This window comes from Rhinatrema bivittatum, chromosome 8 (assembly GCF_901001135.1).
Source record: "Rhinatrema bivittatum chromosome 8, aRhiBiv1.1, whole genome shotgun sequence".
Lineage (NCBI taxonomy): Eukaryota > Metazoa > Chordata > Amphibia > Gymnophiona > Rhinatrematidae > Rhinatrema > Rhinatrema bivittatum.
In genome coordinates, this window is record NC_042622.1 from 249,856,632 (window position 1) to 249,870,002 (window position 13,371).

The 13,371-nt window shown below is 45.2% G+C and overlaps 1 protein-coding gene across 3 annotated transcripts in view; it reads right to left on the bottom strand.

Annotated features, from left to right (window-relative positions):
* SEMA6B (semaphorin 6B) overlaps positions 1–13,371 on the bottom strand; it is a 280,427-nt gene that overhangs the window by 153,705 nt on the left and 113,351 nt on the right. The gene's annotated exons all lie outside the window — the stretch shown is intronic.

A 13,371-nucleotide genomic window follows, 5' to 3' on the forward strand; every position in this document is an offset into this window, starting at 1 on the left:
CTCCAGGATCTTCAGTGTATGCAACTCTATCTCATGCATATTCATTACAGATATCCTGAAAACCAGACCAGTTAGATGTGCCTCCAGGAGAGGGTTGGAAAACACTGAAATAGAGAATAAAGAAACCATAAAGGATACACATAAACTAAACTGGAAACTACAACAAGCCAGACACTTTTTGCAGTACAATGATGGAAAAACAGAACCATAACCATTCCTCATAAAACAAATAAAATCAAGAAATATAAATCAATAAAATCATATTAATAAAAGGAATAGATTTTTCAAAACAGCTGAGGAACAGAATAACATCCGATAATTAAAAACTCATAAAAATGTCAAAAACAATTTCCAAATAATAATAAAATATTTCGAGACAGCAGACAGAAACAGGGGCCCGATATTCAAATCACATTCAGCGCTATTTAGCTAGATAAGCGGGATTTATATGGCTAAGTAGTGGTCGCTGAATATGCTTTTATGTTTAGCAGCCGCCGCTGAGCTGTATAAGGGACTTATATGACTAAAAATTACACACACAAAACGTAAGCATATATTGGGCAGATCGAGGGTGGAGCGAGTTAGTCATGGCTTTGCTGTGCCGCTGAATATACATCGTAACTTAGCCAGATGAGTTCTAATCGGCTAAGCTACTTACACGGCCAGCTTTGAATATCTAGCCCCCCAGTAATTAAAACTCAGATATTCTGAGATAGTTGTGGTCAAGCTGGGGGAGGGTTAAGGGGTTATTGAGCAGGAACCTTCTACTCATTCTCACACTCTCTCTCATACCTGCTCACTCACACACTCCTCGTCTCACTTGCTATTTTCTTAAGTCCCTCTGAAATATACATGGTGGCAATAGCAGCAGCCTTCTCCTTCAGCCCCTGTGGCCCCCGGCTGCACCTGCTCCTAAGAAAGCTGAGTTACATCCTGGCCCTCTCCTACTTTCCATGGTGGGCCGAGTCCCCTATACCAACATTCCTCCCCCTCCACTGATGCTGCTCTGCTTCCAGTGGCATCACAACGGCATTTTTTGCTTCTTCTTGCCTGCGTAGGGGCCAGGAAGAGAAAGTGGTATATCAGGACCTGTGCAGGCAAGAAGGAGAGAGGCCATCGCTCAACCAGGTCCAGAAATGTGGCACTGTAATCGGCCACTTAGTCTGCCTACTGCTTCCACCAGCCCTGCACAAGGGTTATCAAGATTTACAAGTACTCCTCAAACACTGATCCCCAACACCAGGGCTTCCCACACCTTTACTGGGCACACCCACAGCCAGTTGGGGTTTTCCAGATATTCACCTTGAGCTGCGTGTACTGGATCTATGCAAATTTATCTCATGAACCAATCAAGCTCACAACTTAGGAATCATTCTTGACTCCAATTTGTCTATACCCATCAACATTGCTAAAGTTGTTAAAACTTCCTTTTACAAACTCAACATTCTCAAAAGATTAAAGCCTCTATTATACTCTGTTGATTTCAAAACTGTTCTACAAGCTCTTATACTTTCTGGACTAGATTACTGCAATTCGATCGGTCCGTTACACCTAATTCAAAATGCTGCAGCCCGTCTCCTTACAAATGTCAAAATTAGAGAACACATTACCCCAGTTCTCCTTGATCTTCACTGGCTCCCATCCGACAACGTACCTACTACAAAACGTTGATGTTGATTTTCAATTTAATCCACAACCCCTCTACCGTTTGGCTATGCACCTCCTTACAACTATATTTTATTTATTTATTTATTTATTTATTTATTATTTGTCCAGGGCGGATCACGTGAGCATGCATAAGGTTGGCTTTGAGGGTCAGGGTTTCAGTGGAGGTGGGAACAATTAGGCAGACAGTTGTGATGGAAGCTCAGGAGGGGTGTGAGTGTGTGGGGAGACAGTCCTGGGATGGAGATCAGAAGATGTGGGAATGTATGGGCAGAATGCTCTGCGTTGAGGGAGCAGCAGAGATGAGGGGAAACTGTCTTGGGAAGGGGGTTAACAGAGACAGAAGTGTATGGCAAAAGAACCCTGAGATGGGGTCAATTATGTTCAGCTGATAAAAACCTCCTTCAGATCCCAACAGTTAAAATAGCTAGGCTCGACCTAACAAGAAAATGCACTCTCTCAGGAGTGGGTTCATCTCTTTAGAACTCTGTTCCAGCAACCTTAAGACTACTAACCAACCCCAAAGAATTTAGAAAAAAATGAAAAATCCATCTATGGTCCATCGCTTTCAAATCATCACACTCCAATTGATACTTTTCTTATGTATTTTAAATGTATACTCAGTCCTGTTGTAATGAAAATATTTGAGTATGTGTTATCTTATGTTTTTAATTATATATGTTTACATTATGTAAACTGCCTAGATCTCATTTTGTATAAGCGGTAAATAAATAAATGATATCCAGAAAATCCCGAGTGGTTGTAGGATTCCCGGAATAATTAGGGAAGCCTTGCCCAACAGAGTTTTGTTTGTCCATACATTCCCACCTCTGCTGAACCACTATCTCAGGGCGCTCTCCCTACTTCCACTGCTGCTGACCACAGCCCCCCATCTCAGGGGTCTTTTGCCATACACTTCTGTCTCTGTTGACCCCCTTCCCAAGACAGTCTCCCCTCATCTCTGCTGCTCCCTCAATGCAGAGCATTCTGCCCATACATTCCCACATCTTCTGATCTCCATCCCAGGACTGTCTCCCCACACACTCACACCCCTCCTGAGCTTCCATCACAACTGTCTGCCTAATTGTTCCCACCTCCGCTGAAACCCTGACCCTCAAAGCCAACCTTATGCATGCTCACGTGATCCGCCTGAACATACATTATATATGGAAGTTGAGGAATATAAGAACAAATAAATGAGTAAAATCTCTCATCTGCTCCCACCGCTGCACATTTTTCAAACGGGATTTTAGCATAAGAAGTCCGATTTTAGCCCAGTTTATTGGCTCTTTGTGCTTCAATAAATGGTTGATGCAGGTCTTCATGACTGCTTATTTACTTTCAGTCAATGATGCATTTAGAAGCACCGTATACACAAACCGGGCTAGCGGTACCTACAGTGAAACAGCTACAGAAGGAAACAGTGAATAAATCAATGCGTCTGGTCACTGCACCTCAAAAAAGATATAGTTGTGACGGAGAAGGTACAGAGAAGGGCGACCAAAATGATAAAGGGGATGGAACGACTACGAGGAAAGACTAAAGAGGTTAGGACTGTTCAGCCTGGAGAAGAGACAGCTGAGGGGGGATATGATAGAGGTGTTTAAAATCATGAGAGGCCTAGAATGGGTAAATGTGAATTGGTTATTTACTCTTTTGGATAATTGAAGGACTAGGGGGCACTCCATGAAGTTAGCATGTAGCACATTTAAGACTAATCGGAGCACAATTAAGCTCTGGAATATGATGCCAGAGGATGTGGTTAGTGCAGTTAGTGTAGCTGGGTTTAAAAAAGGTTGGGTTACGTTCTTGGAGGAGAAGTCCATTAACTGCTATTAATCAAGTTGACTTAGGGAATGGCCACTGCTATTACTGGCATTAGTAGCGTATCTTAGTGTTTGGGTACTTGCCAGGTTCTTGTGGCCTGGTTTGGCCACTGTTGGAAACATGATGCTGTGCTTGATGGACCCTTGGTCTGACTCAGCATGGCAATTTATAATGTTCTTATGAGAATCGCCATGCGGTTACTTAATTCAGACCGGATATATGGATTTATTTAGTTAAATCCCAAAATAATGCAGAAACAACATGTTTATTTATTTACCTGTCTCGAATGGAAAGAAAAGATGAAAAGCACGGCCCATCCACCCTCAGCACCTGAAGGACGGGTGAATCCATGAGGGAAAATAATGGCCAAAGCTGCCAGAGGGCTCCATGTCATACGGGGCGGGCTGCGCCAGCCCTGGTTTTACCTCCTCCCCCTCCCACTGCAGCCCTGCACTGCCAGTACCAGTTTCCCAATGAACAGCAGGAGCTGCTGGTCCACCGATACAATGGACTTAATTAAAACCAGAACTGGTGCAGCCTGGCCCTTGTGACAGAGTTATCCACGCACCCTCCGTAAAGGAGATGTTAGTAGCTGAAAGGTAATGTTGGAATTCATAGTAATAATTGTTAGAATGGCACTGAGGTGGGATGAGGAATGATGGGTGTGTTGGGGGGGGGGGTTAAAATTAATGGAGTTATGAGACAGGAAAGGAGTCTGACAGTTATTACAAGGATGAATCTCCTCCTTTTACGGATATTCTTCCCCCATCTATCCCCCTCCCCCAATAAGAAGGAGCAGTCACACACGGTGAGAGAACCGCAGACTAAACTGGCACCTGCATGCCTCTTCCCCCAAAATAAAAAAAAATACAAGCCCAGACCCGTTTCATTTCATGGGGCTCACAGACTCACAATGCCCTTTAAAAAAAAAACAAAAACAGGACCCCATGAAGTGATCTGCGGGTTCATTAGCAGCCTCTAGGCTGTGGATGGGCAGTCCATGCTCCCTGAAGGGAGGAGCTTGTGATCTGGGACTCACTGCTCAGCTGGTTTTCAATCAGAGGTGCCCAGGAATCAGAGGCTTTTCTCCCAGAGGTGGGGAAAAGGTCTAGAGAGAGGTTTGAGATTTCTCTATATGATTATATTGACATTTATACGATATCCTGAAAAGGCACCATACAACACATTACAAACAGATTTATCAAATATATCCCTTCCCCAAAGAGTTTACAGTATACATGAGCATCTGAGGCACAAGGAGATGCACAGATGGCCATGATCTCCTTACCTTATTTATTTAAAAACATTTCTAGCCCAATGTCCAGAGTGGGTTACATAAAACACATATAATAAAAATGACCGACAATACTTTAAAATATTGCTTGGCCTTTTTTGCATGGACATGATCCCCTGGGGTGGGTCTCAGGGCATCCTGAAACCACAACAGCTGGAAAGCAAAGGTGCAACAGGCCACTCTACACCCTCATACATTTCCGGCTGCTGAAGACAGAACGTCAGCAAGACCAAAACCTTTGATCTGGCCCTGTTTGGTAAGTCTTCTTTTCTGCCCCACCTCTGGTACTTCCACTCCATGTGCTCTTGCCCCAGGCTACATGCTGTGCACCCCTCCCCCTCCACCCTGGCTCATGCACCCCACTCAGGTGAATAACTGGCATCGGGCCAGTAACTATAGAGCTCCCCACCCCCATCATGCTCACCTTCGGTCTGAGTCGGCCAATCAAATCTGACACTTATTAAAAAACCTTCTCCCCTTGGACGCAAGCCCCCCATATTATTTTTCAGAGCCTTTTTTTTGAATCCATTAACATTTTAATTGCAATAATTAAAGTCTCAGCGTCTCTTCCCCCGGCTATCACTGGAAGCTCTTACCACCTGTGCTGGAAGACTAGCCCTTTCCTATGGCCCTCCTGGGAGTCGTAACCCCACACTTTTCATTTACCTGAATACTATTACTAGCTGCCTGGGACTCTCATGCCCTCTCCGAACAGCGAGGAGGCATCAGCCTCTCAACCAACCCCGCTCAGGCAGCCAGGCAGTAAAGACACACTCACTTGCTCATCCCTCCTTCTCTTTTTGGAGCGCTCACGTCTGTCTCTTAAGCTCATGGAATTCTCTCTCAATCATAGGCTCATGTTTTGTTTTTTTTTTCTCTCCTTGTGTGCATCTCTGTCTACCTCTCAGCTTCAGCGCCTTTGCTTATTTTAATATTCTGCCTTTCCTTTCGTGACACTTCAAAGCGGATTACATTTAGGTACTGTAGGCTCTCCCTGGTGGGCTTACAATCAATGGGGCTACTGAAAATGCTGAGCGTTAAAATTGTGCCACTAATTAACGCGGACACGGTTTCTTAATACGCAAGCTAATTTTTTTTTTAACTCCTGATGCAGTAAGCTAATGGTATGTTAATGCATCGGGAGTTTAAAAATACACAAAACCAGAAAATGTGTGCAATGAAAAGGTTTAGGGCACAGCAAAACATGATTTATGTGCCTAACTCATATTTTGTGCGTGGAAAACATGATCAGTGCACATAAACCATGTTTTCTGCTCATAAAATATGAGTTATGCACACAAAAATGTTTTCAGTGCAGAAAGTAATTTTTTTGCACATAAATCATATATCTTTGATGGAAACCATATTTTTTGTGCACATAGCATGTTTTCCCTGCATAAAATCTGGACTACAGGTCCTGGCACCGGAACTCCCGCTTCCACCCATAGACTAACATTAGGCATGGAAACTTTATTCCACTTTGGACTTTATTCAACTTTGGACTTCCAGAGCTAAGAAAACATGAGGTAAGCCAGCGCACCTCTCTGCATTGGGAGGTAATAAGTAATGCCAACATTAGCATGGAATTTCTATGCAAGTGTGCCAACTTAAAACATACATTGTCGTGTGCACGTACTCCTTGCTGCATCGGCAGTAAAGTTTGTGCACAAAATACAAGCGCATTACTGTTACTACTGTCGCTGCTCGACGTCTCCACTCCACCCTCCTTACCTCTTTTGCGACTCCTCCCGCGGTTGATGGATGTCTGGCTGCCGCGGCGTCTGCCTGCCGTTCTCTCCGGCGTCCCTGGTCCGGCTTGGGCGCTGCATCCCACCATGTTGTTCAGCTACCTTAGGGCGTGCGGGCCGCACGGCCCTGCTTCTTATGCTTTCTTTGGCGCGAACCTCAGGGGCGGCCCCCTGTGATGACGTCACGCATCCCGGATAAAAAAGCCTACTCTGTTTGCTAGCTAATCGAGTTAGCAAGGTGAAGGGACTCCTTACGGTTGGGATTTGCTCTCCGTACCTAGCTACTCTGCCTCTCCTTAATTGGACTTACTCTATCGGGGTACCCGCTCCTCGGGGGCCTTTCTCTTTTCTTTCAGGTCGCTGTCTGGAACGGGTACTCGCTCCTCGAGGGCCCAGGTTCCCAGACTCGCTGCCTGAGCTTCACTTCTGCTTGGAAGATACCGCTGCCTACACCATCAGTGAGTTACCATCTATTTCTCTCAGAGCTGTTCCCTGGAACCAGGTACTCGCTCCTCGAGGGCCTGCCTCTATTCCAGCTTCTGTGTTACCTTCCGGGAGAAACTGCTGTGTGAGTAATCATCCAACGAGGCTCCATTCCAGCACCCTGTGTATGCTCCACTGTACTCACTATCTCAGCTTCTCTCCACTACAGCACAGCTATTGAGGGATCGCTGTTCCAGTGTCCTGAGGGACTACAAGCTCAGCCGGGCTTCATCTCTACTCACTACTGCCACCTCTGGTGGCTCCACAACTCTGTTTAATAAAAGATAATTATGTGTTGTGTGTTCTAAAGCTGAGCCTGACCTGTGGCCCCTCATGGGACATCCCCCCCGTGGGCGTGGTCAGCAGCCACAGTGTCCAAGGGTCCACCCAAAACCTTACAAACAATAACAATTGCAGAGGGTTAAACTGTGCACCATGCCAGATCCTAAGTTTGTGCCTGAGCTAATGGAGGGTGAAGTGACCTGCTCAAGGTCACAAGGAGTGGCTCTTGGATTTGAGCCCTGGTGTCCCTGGTTCACAGCCCGCTGCTCCTCTGCCCCTCTCCAAACCAGTCCTCACCAGAATCCCTACCAAGCCAGATTTGAATGACTCATAATTTTTATGTTTAAAAAAATACATATATTTTCTAGCTAGAATGAATACTGTCTAAAAGTTAGGAGGGGAGGGGGCACAACTTAAATTCCAGATAGAAATTATTTGGATTGGGGATGAACTAGCTTTACACCAAACTCCAATACTATAAATAGATGAATTACATTCAGGCCTATTCAGTACGGTGCACACAGCCGAGCGCACCGTTTAGCACCCATTTGGCCATGCGTTTTCGACATGCGTCTATTACCCCTTATACCAGAGCTTTCCAAAGTGTGTGTCGCGACACTTTGGTGTGTCGCCTGAGGTGTGCCGGTGTGTCGCGCAAGCCCGGTGCACGTGACACACCGGCAAGTGGGAGCCAATGCAGCCGCCGGTGGAGCTCATCCCACTGGCGGCTGAGCAGTAAAGAATCGCTGTGCTGTGTGCCGCGGACACACACAGCAGGAAGATCGGCATGGCCGTGGTGAGTTCACGTCACCACGGCCCGAAGAAAAAGGGCACGTCTAAACGTGCAGGTGCTCCTCCTCCTTCCTGCCCATGCGGTCCCGGAAGAAAAATGTTGCCGGAGCCACATGGGCAGAAAGGGGGAGGAGCGTCAGCCGCGTGCAGAAGAGGAGCAGCAGCGTTGTTGCAGCGGGTAAGAAGAGGAGGAGGCCGGATGCAGGGTCCCCACCGCGGATCGGCCCGAGAAGATCAGGGCCGCTGCAGAGCCCATCCTGCAGCGACCCGTGAAGAGGAGGCCCAGAGGTAAGAGAGAGGCTGAGGGCCCGTAGAGTACGTGTGTGAGGTGAGTTGAGCGATTGTGTGCGTCTGTGAGCTGAGTTGAGAGATTGTGTGCGTCTGTGAGCTGAGTTGAGCGATTGTGTGCGTCTGTGAGCTGAGTTGAGAGATTGTGTGCGTGAATGAGGTGAGTTGAGCGATTGTGTGTGTGTATGAGGTGAGTTGAGAGATTGTGTGTGGGAGTGAGGACCTGAATGTTTGCAGAGACAGCATGTGAGAGAGCCTGTGTGTGTGTGTGAGAGAGACAGCATGTGACAGTGAGAGTCTGTGCTTGAGCAAGACAGCATGTGGGAGTGAGAGAGAGCCTGGGTGTGTGAGAGTCAGACAGCATGTGCAAGAGAGAGACTGTGTATGAATGATTGTATGAGAGAGAGCATGTGACAGTGAGAGCCTGTGCTTGAGCAAGACAACATGTGGGTGTGAGAGAGAGCCTGGGTGTGTGAGAGTCAGACAGCATGTGCAAGAGAGAGACTGTATGAATGATTGTATGAGAGAGAGCCTGTGAGTGTGTGTGAGAGAGAAAGCATGTGAGAATGAGAACCTGACTGAATGTTTGAGGGAAGAAGATAGATGGAGAGAAAAGAAATAGAAAAAAAGACAATATGAAAGGAATTGGCAAAAAAATAAGAAAGGGGAGGTGGAACAAAAAAGCCTGTGACCAACCGATTAGAAAACTAAGATCAGACAGCAAAGGTAAAAAAAAAGAAATAAATTACTTTTTACTGATTGGCACATGTAATCTTTGGTAATGTGCAAGAGTAGCACTTTCTCTATGCTGATTTCACAATGTACGAGATCAACATGGAGGAAGTGGAAACCCACGGGGCCTGCACAGAGGAGGCAGCAGAATGGGCTTCAGTGCCAATAGCAGCAATCAGCGCCTCCCCAATAGCCATGCGGCAGCAGTGACAGTGGCAGCAGAGGAATGAGAGAGGCTCCGAGGTTGCTGGCAAAAGAAAGAGAGGGGGTTTGCCTTTAGTGTGTGCCTGCCTGAGGGTGTGTCTGTGTATGAGAATGTATGGGTGTCTTCCTGGGGTTTGTATGTGTGAGAATAGGTGCCGGCCTGTGTGTGGTGTATGTGTGTGTGAGAATGAATTGGTGCCTGCCTGGGGGTCTGTGTGTGTGAGAATGAATGTGTGCATGCCTGAGGGAGTGGTGTGAAATTGAATGGAAGCCTGCCTGGGGGTCAGTTTCAGTGTGTGAGAATGACTGGGAGCTTGCCTGGGTGTGTGTGTTTGTGTGTATGTGAGGGAGCCAGACAGAGTATGTATGAGAAAATCCAGGGGAGTAAGAGTTTGTGTGGGGGTGTGTGTGTGGAGGGAGAGAGAGTGTCTTAGAGCTTGAGAGTGTGTCAGTGTCTGTGAGAGCGAGAGGTTATGGTGGGTATAAGAGCATGAATGTGTATGTATGTGACAGTATATGTGTGAGAGAGAATGGAAATGTGAGTATGTGTGAGAGAGAGAGGATAACCTCCTAATCCTTGACAATATCAGGGTGACTGGAAATCAAGAGCTCCCACGTATGGACAGCAGGGGCTTTTTAAAATCCTTATTAGTTTTAATTATTGGGTGTTATTTGATATATGTGCTGTTTTGAAATATTTTATTGGTGTTTAGGAAATTGTACAAAATGTATATGATTTTAATGAATAGAAATTCTATTTATCAGTAGTTTTAAAATATTCTTTTATTAGTATGGTTTACTATTATAACTGATGCTTTGTGTTTCTTGATTTTATTTGTTTTATGAGGAATGGTGGTTCTGTTTTTCCATTATTAATACACAGAGTCTGGCTTCTTGGGGTTTCCATTTCAGGTTTTGTCTAATTTGTGCTCCTTTATTTTGTATTCTGTATTTGGTGAGGGTCTGTCTCTGCTCTGTGTGTGTGACCATGATGAGAAATTCACTAGCATAGGGATCTATAGCAATCGGGTTTGTTTTGTTTCCTCAGTAGGTGGTGTATTGGTATTCTAGGACCCAGTATAATATTTACCCTTGCTTTTTCACAGGTAGGGTTATTGTTGTTTGAGTCCTTGGTGTTATTACTGTTATGTTATGATGGGATTGCAGTATAGATTTTGAGTGTCTTTTTTTTTTTGGCGAGGTTTTATTTTCATTCACAATGTGCCTGGCAGTGGAAGGTGTTTGTGCTGCTGTTACTGTGAGGTGACACCAGAATTTGAAAACATCTTTAGTATGATGAGCTGTAAGGGAAACATTCAAGCTCCATTGTTTGGGGGAATTTCAGTGGATGCACAGAGTTACAGAACTGGAGATGCAGGATTTATATTGACATTCTGTCCCTTCCTATAAATTCCAGTCTTCACTCTCATAGCCATATAGAATTAGTTGAATGAGGCTATCAAATAATTTTATAGTGTGAAACTGGCCAGCTTTTTAAAATTACGCAGAAGACCCTTTGGACTTTCTTATTAACACCAAATATTCAAAAGCTGTGCTCGTCCCATCAAGCTCATATATCTCATTAAAGAGGTAAATTGAATAACACAATAACTTTGTTTTATTATTGTTACTCATAAATTATAACAATAACATTAATCTTGGAATATTATATATTTTTAATATAAATGAAAGATTTTCACAAGATAGGTTGTGTCGTGAAACATTTTATTATGTATATATTTAAGGAAACATACATAAATTGTCGAAATACATTTTGTTCGTTTAACCTTTAACCTCTGGTTTGCTAGTAGACTGAATTACTGTGTCCCGAAATTATGTTTGTCTAAAAAGTGTGTCACCAACATGAAAAGTTTGGAAAGCTCTGCCTTATACTGTAAGGGGTAATAGCGCCTTGAAAACACGCGGCCTACCTTACGAAACCTAATAGCGCTCATCTCATGCAAATGCATGTTGATGAGCCTATTAGTTAGTCGCCCGGGATACTGAAAGTAAACTGTGCGGCCAAGCCACACATTTTACTTTCAGACATTAACGCCTGCCCAAAGGCAAGCGTTAAGATCTAAGCAATCTGGGAAACGTTGGGGATCCAAGGCTGCACTAGCAGGGAGGGAGAGGCAGTGGCTCTGCTACTCACAAATGCCGAGCAGGTCGGCGCACTTAGGATTGGCCATGGCGGAGGAGAGAGCAAGAAGCCCACAGGCCGCACTCCGAGACCGGCTCTGAGCGAGGAAGAGAGCAGTAGCTGCAAAACTTGCGAGAAAATGGTGCCAATGTCAGCCTGGCTCGCCCAGTGGCATGGTGGGAGTCGTGGCTGTCAGCGGGTTCGACATCTGAAGCTGCTGATGGCTGTCTCTTCTGCTAATGAGGCGCTAGGGTTGAGCTATTGTCCCTAGCGCCGCCTTATTAGCACGCGGCTTCATTTAAATAGAGAATCGGTGCCCGGGAGAGGTGCCTGGGCACGCTTCGGGAGAGCAGGCGCTCAACACGGAGCGCCCGCTCTCCTGCGATTTTTACAGTATCGGCCTAATTGTGGATTCTTGTTCTGCTTTTAAACAAACAGTGGGTTATGTACACTGATTCCGCTGGGTTCTGTGGGCGGGATTATGCTAAACTGAGCCACATCATCATCAATGACATCAAAGTCACACCTTTTCATTGGTAGCTCAAGGCAAATTACATTCAGGTACTGTAGATATTTTCCCTTGTCCTCAGAGGGCTCACAATCTAAGGGCCTCATTCACTCAGACATGTTAGGCCACTTACCGTGTAAATGGCCTAACTGATAAATGATAAATAAAAGGAGAAAGGAGGCAAGTTAATGATTATATTACAAGAAAGACGCAAGGCCGTGGAGGCATGCATCTATAATATGAAACTTACCTCATCTCCTTTCAAATTATTTCTTAATTGTTTAAATAAAGTAGTTAGTTCATAAGAACTTTATAGTAGGTGAGATTACAATTATTTTGGGATACATTTATATTTCTCATCTTAAGCGGAGATAGACATTACTAACTGATAATGTAACATATTTCAAATATCTTATGTTATTCCAGGCACATGCATATCTAAATGATCCCATTAACATGCAAATACATGCTAATGACTCATTAGTATACTAAACTATGCTAATCAAATAACCTGTGTCAGAACTTGAACTTGGCTCTCCTGATTTCCAGCCCAGCTCTAGGCCACACTCAGACATTTCCAGCTGAAGTAAATGCTCTTCCAACTGTACAGAAAATTGGACAGTTGTCCAATTTTCTGTACAGTTACTGGATATCCCCGAAGGTTTCAGGACACTTCTCAGCAGCAGGATATCCCCTCCCTGCCTTCTTGCAACAACTTCAAACTATGAAAGGCCATCATCTAGAGAGGCGAGGTGGCTAAATAAATCCTTGAAACATGCTATTAATTACAATATTAATATCAGAGGGTGTAGGATGAAGAGTAGGGGTTTTCGTGAGACTAAAATGAACTCCACAAGTGTCACCTCCCCTCATATCTCAAAATTAAAAGTAATTAAAATGAGCCCTCCCCTCTCCTTCCCTCCAAGTAATTGGAGGGCGATGGTGCCTCTGTGCGGCTAGATCATGTTCAAAGATACAAGTTTTCAAAGTGCTCGAGGGCCCTTCCTCAAAAATGGATGGAAAAGAAGCCAGCAAGATTTATTATAGTGGAACAGAAATCACACACATCAGAAGGGCGCCTCCGGGTCCCTCCTCAGGATTTTACTGCTTCACCAAGCCTTGCACAAGACCTCCCACCTTACGCACTCCTCATGCAACCCCCACCCAGAATCCGCCTCTCCTAACAAGCAGGCCGATACCGAAAAACCCGCGGGAGAGCTGGCGAGCGCCCACTCTCCAGACGCGCACCCAGGCCACTCTCCTGGGCGCGTGATTCAGTAAAAAAAAAAAAGTAAATGAGGGCAGAAGCGGCGCCTGTCGGCGGGTTTGCCAGCCGACGCTCAATTTTTCCGGCATAATTGAGCGTCCGTCTTCCAACCCGCAGGCCGCAGGCAGATTTAAAAAA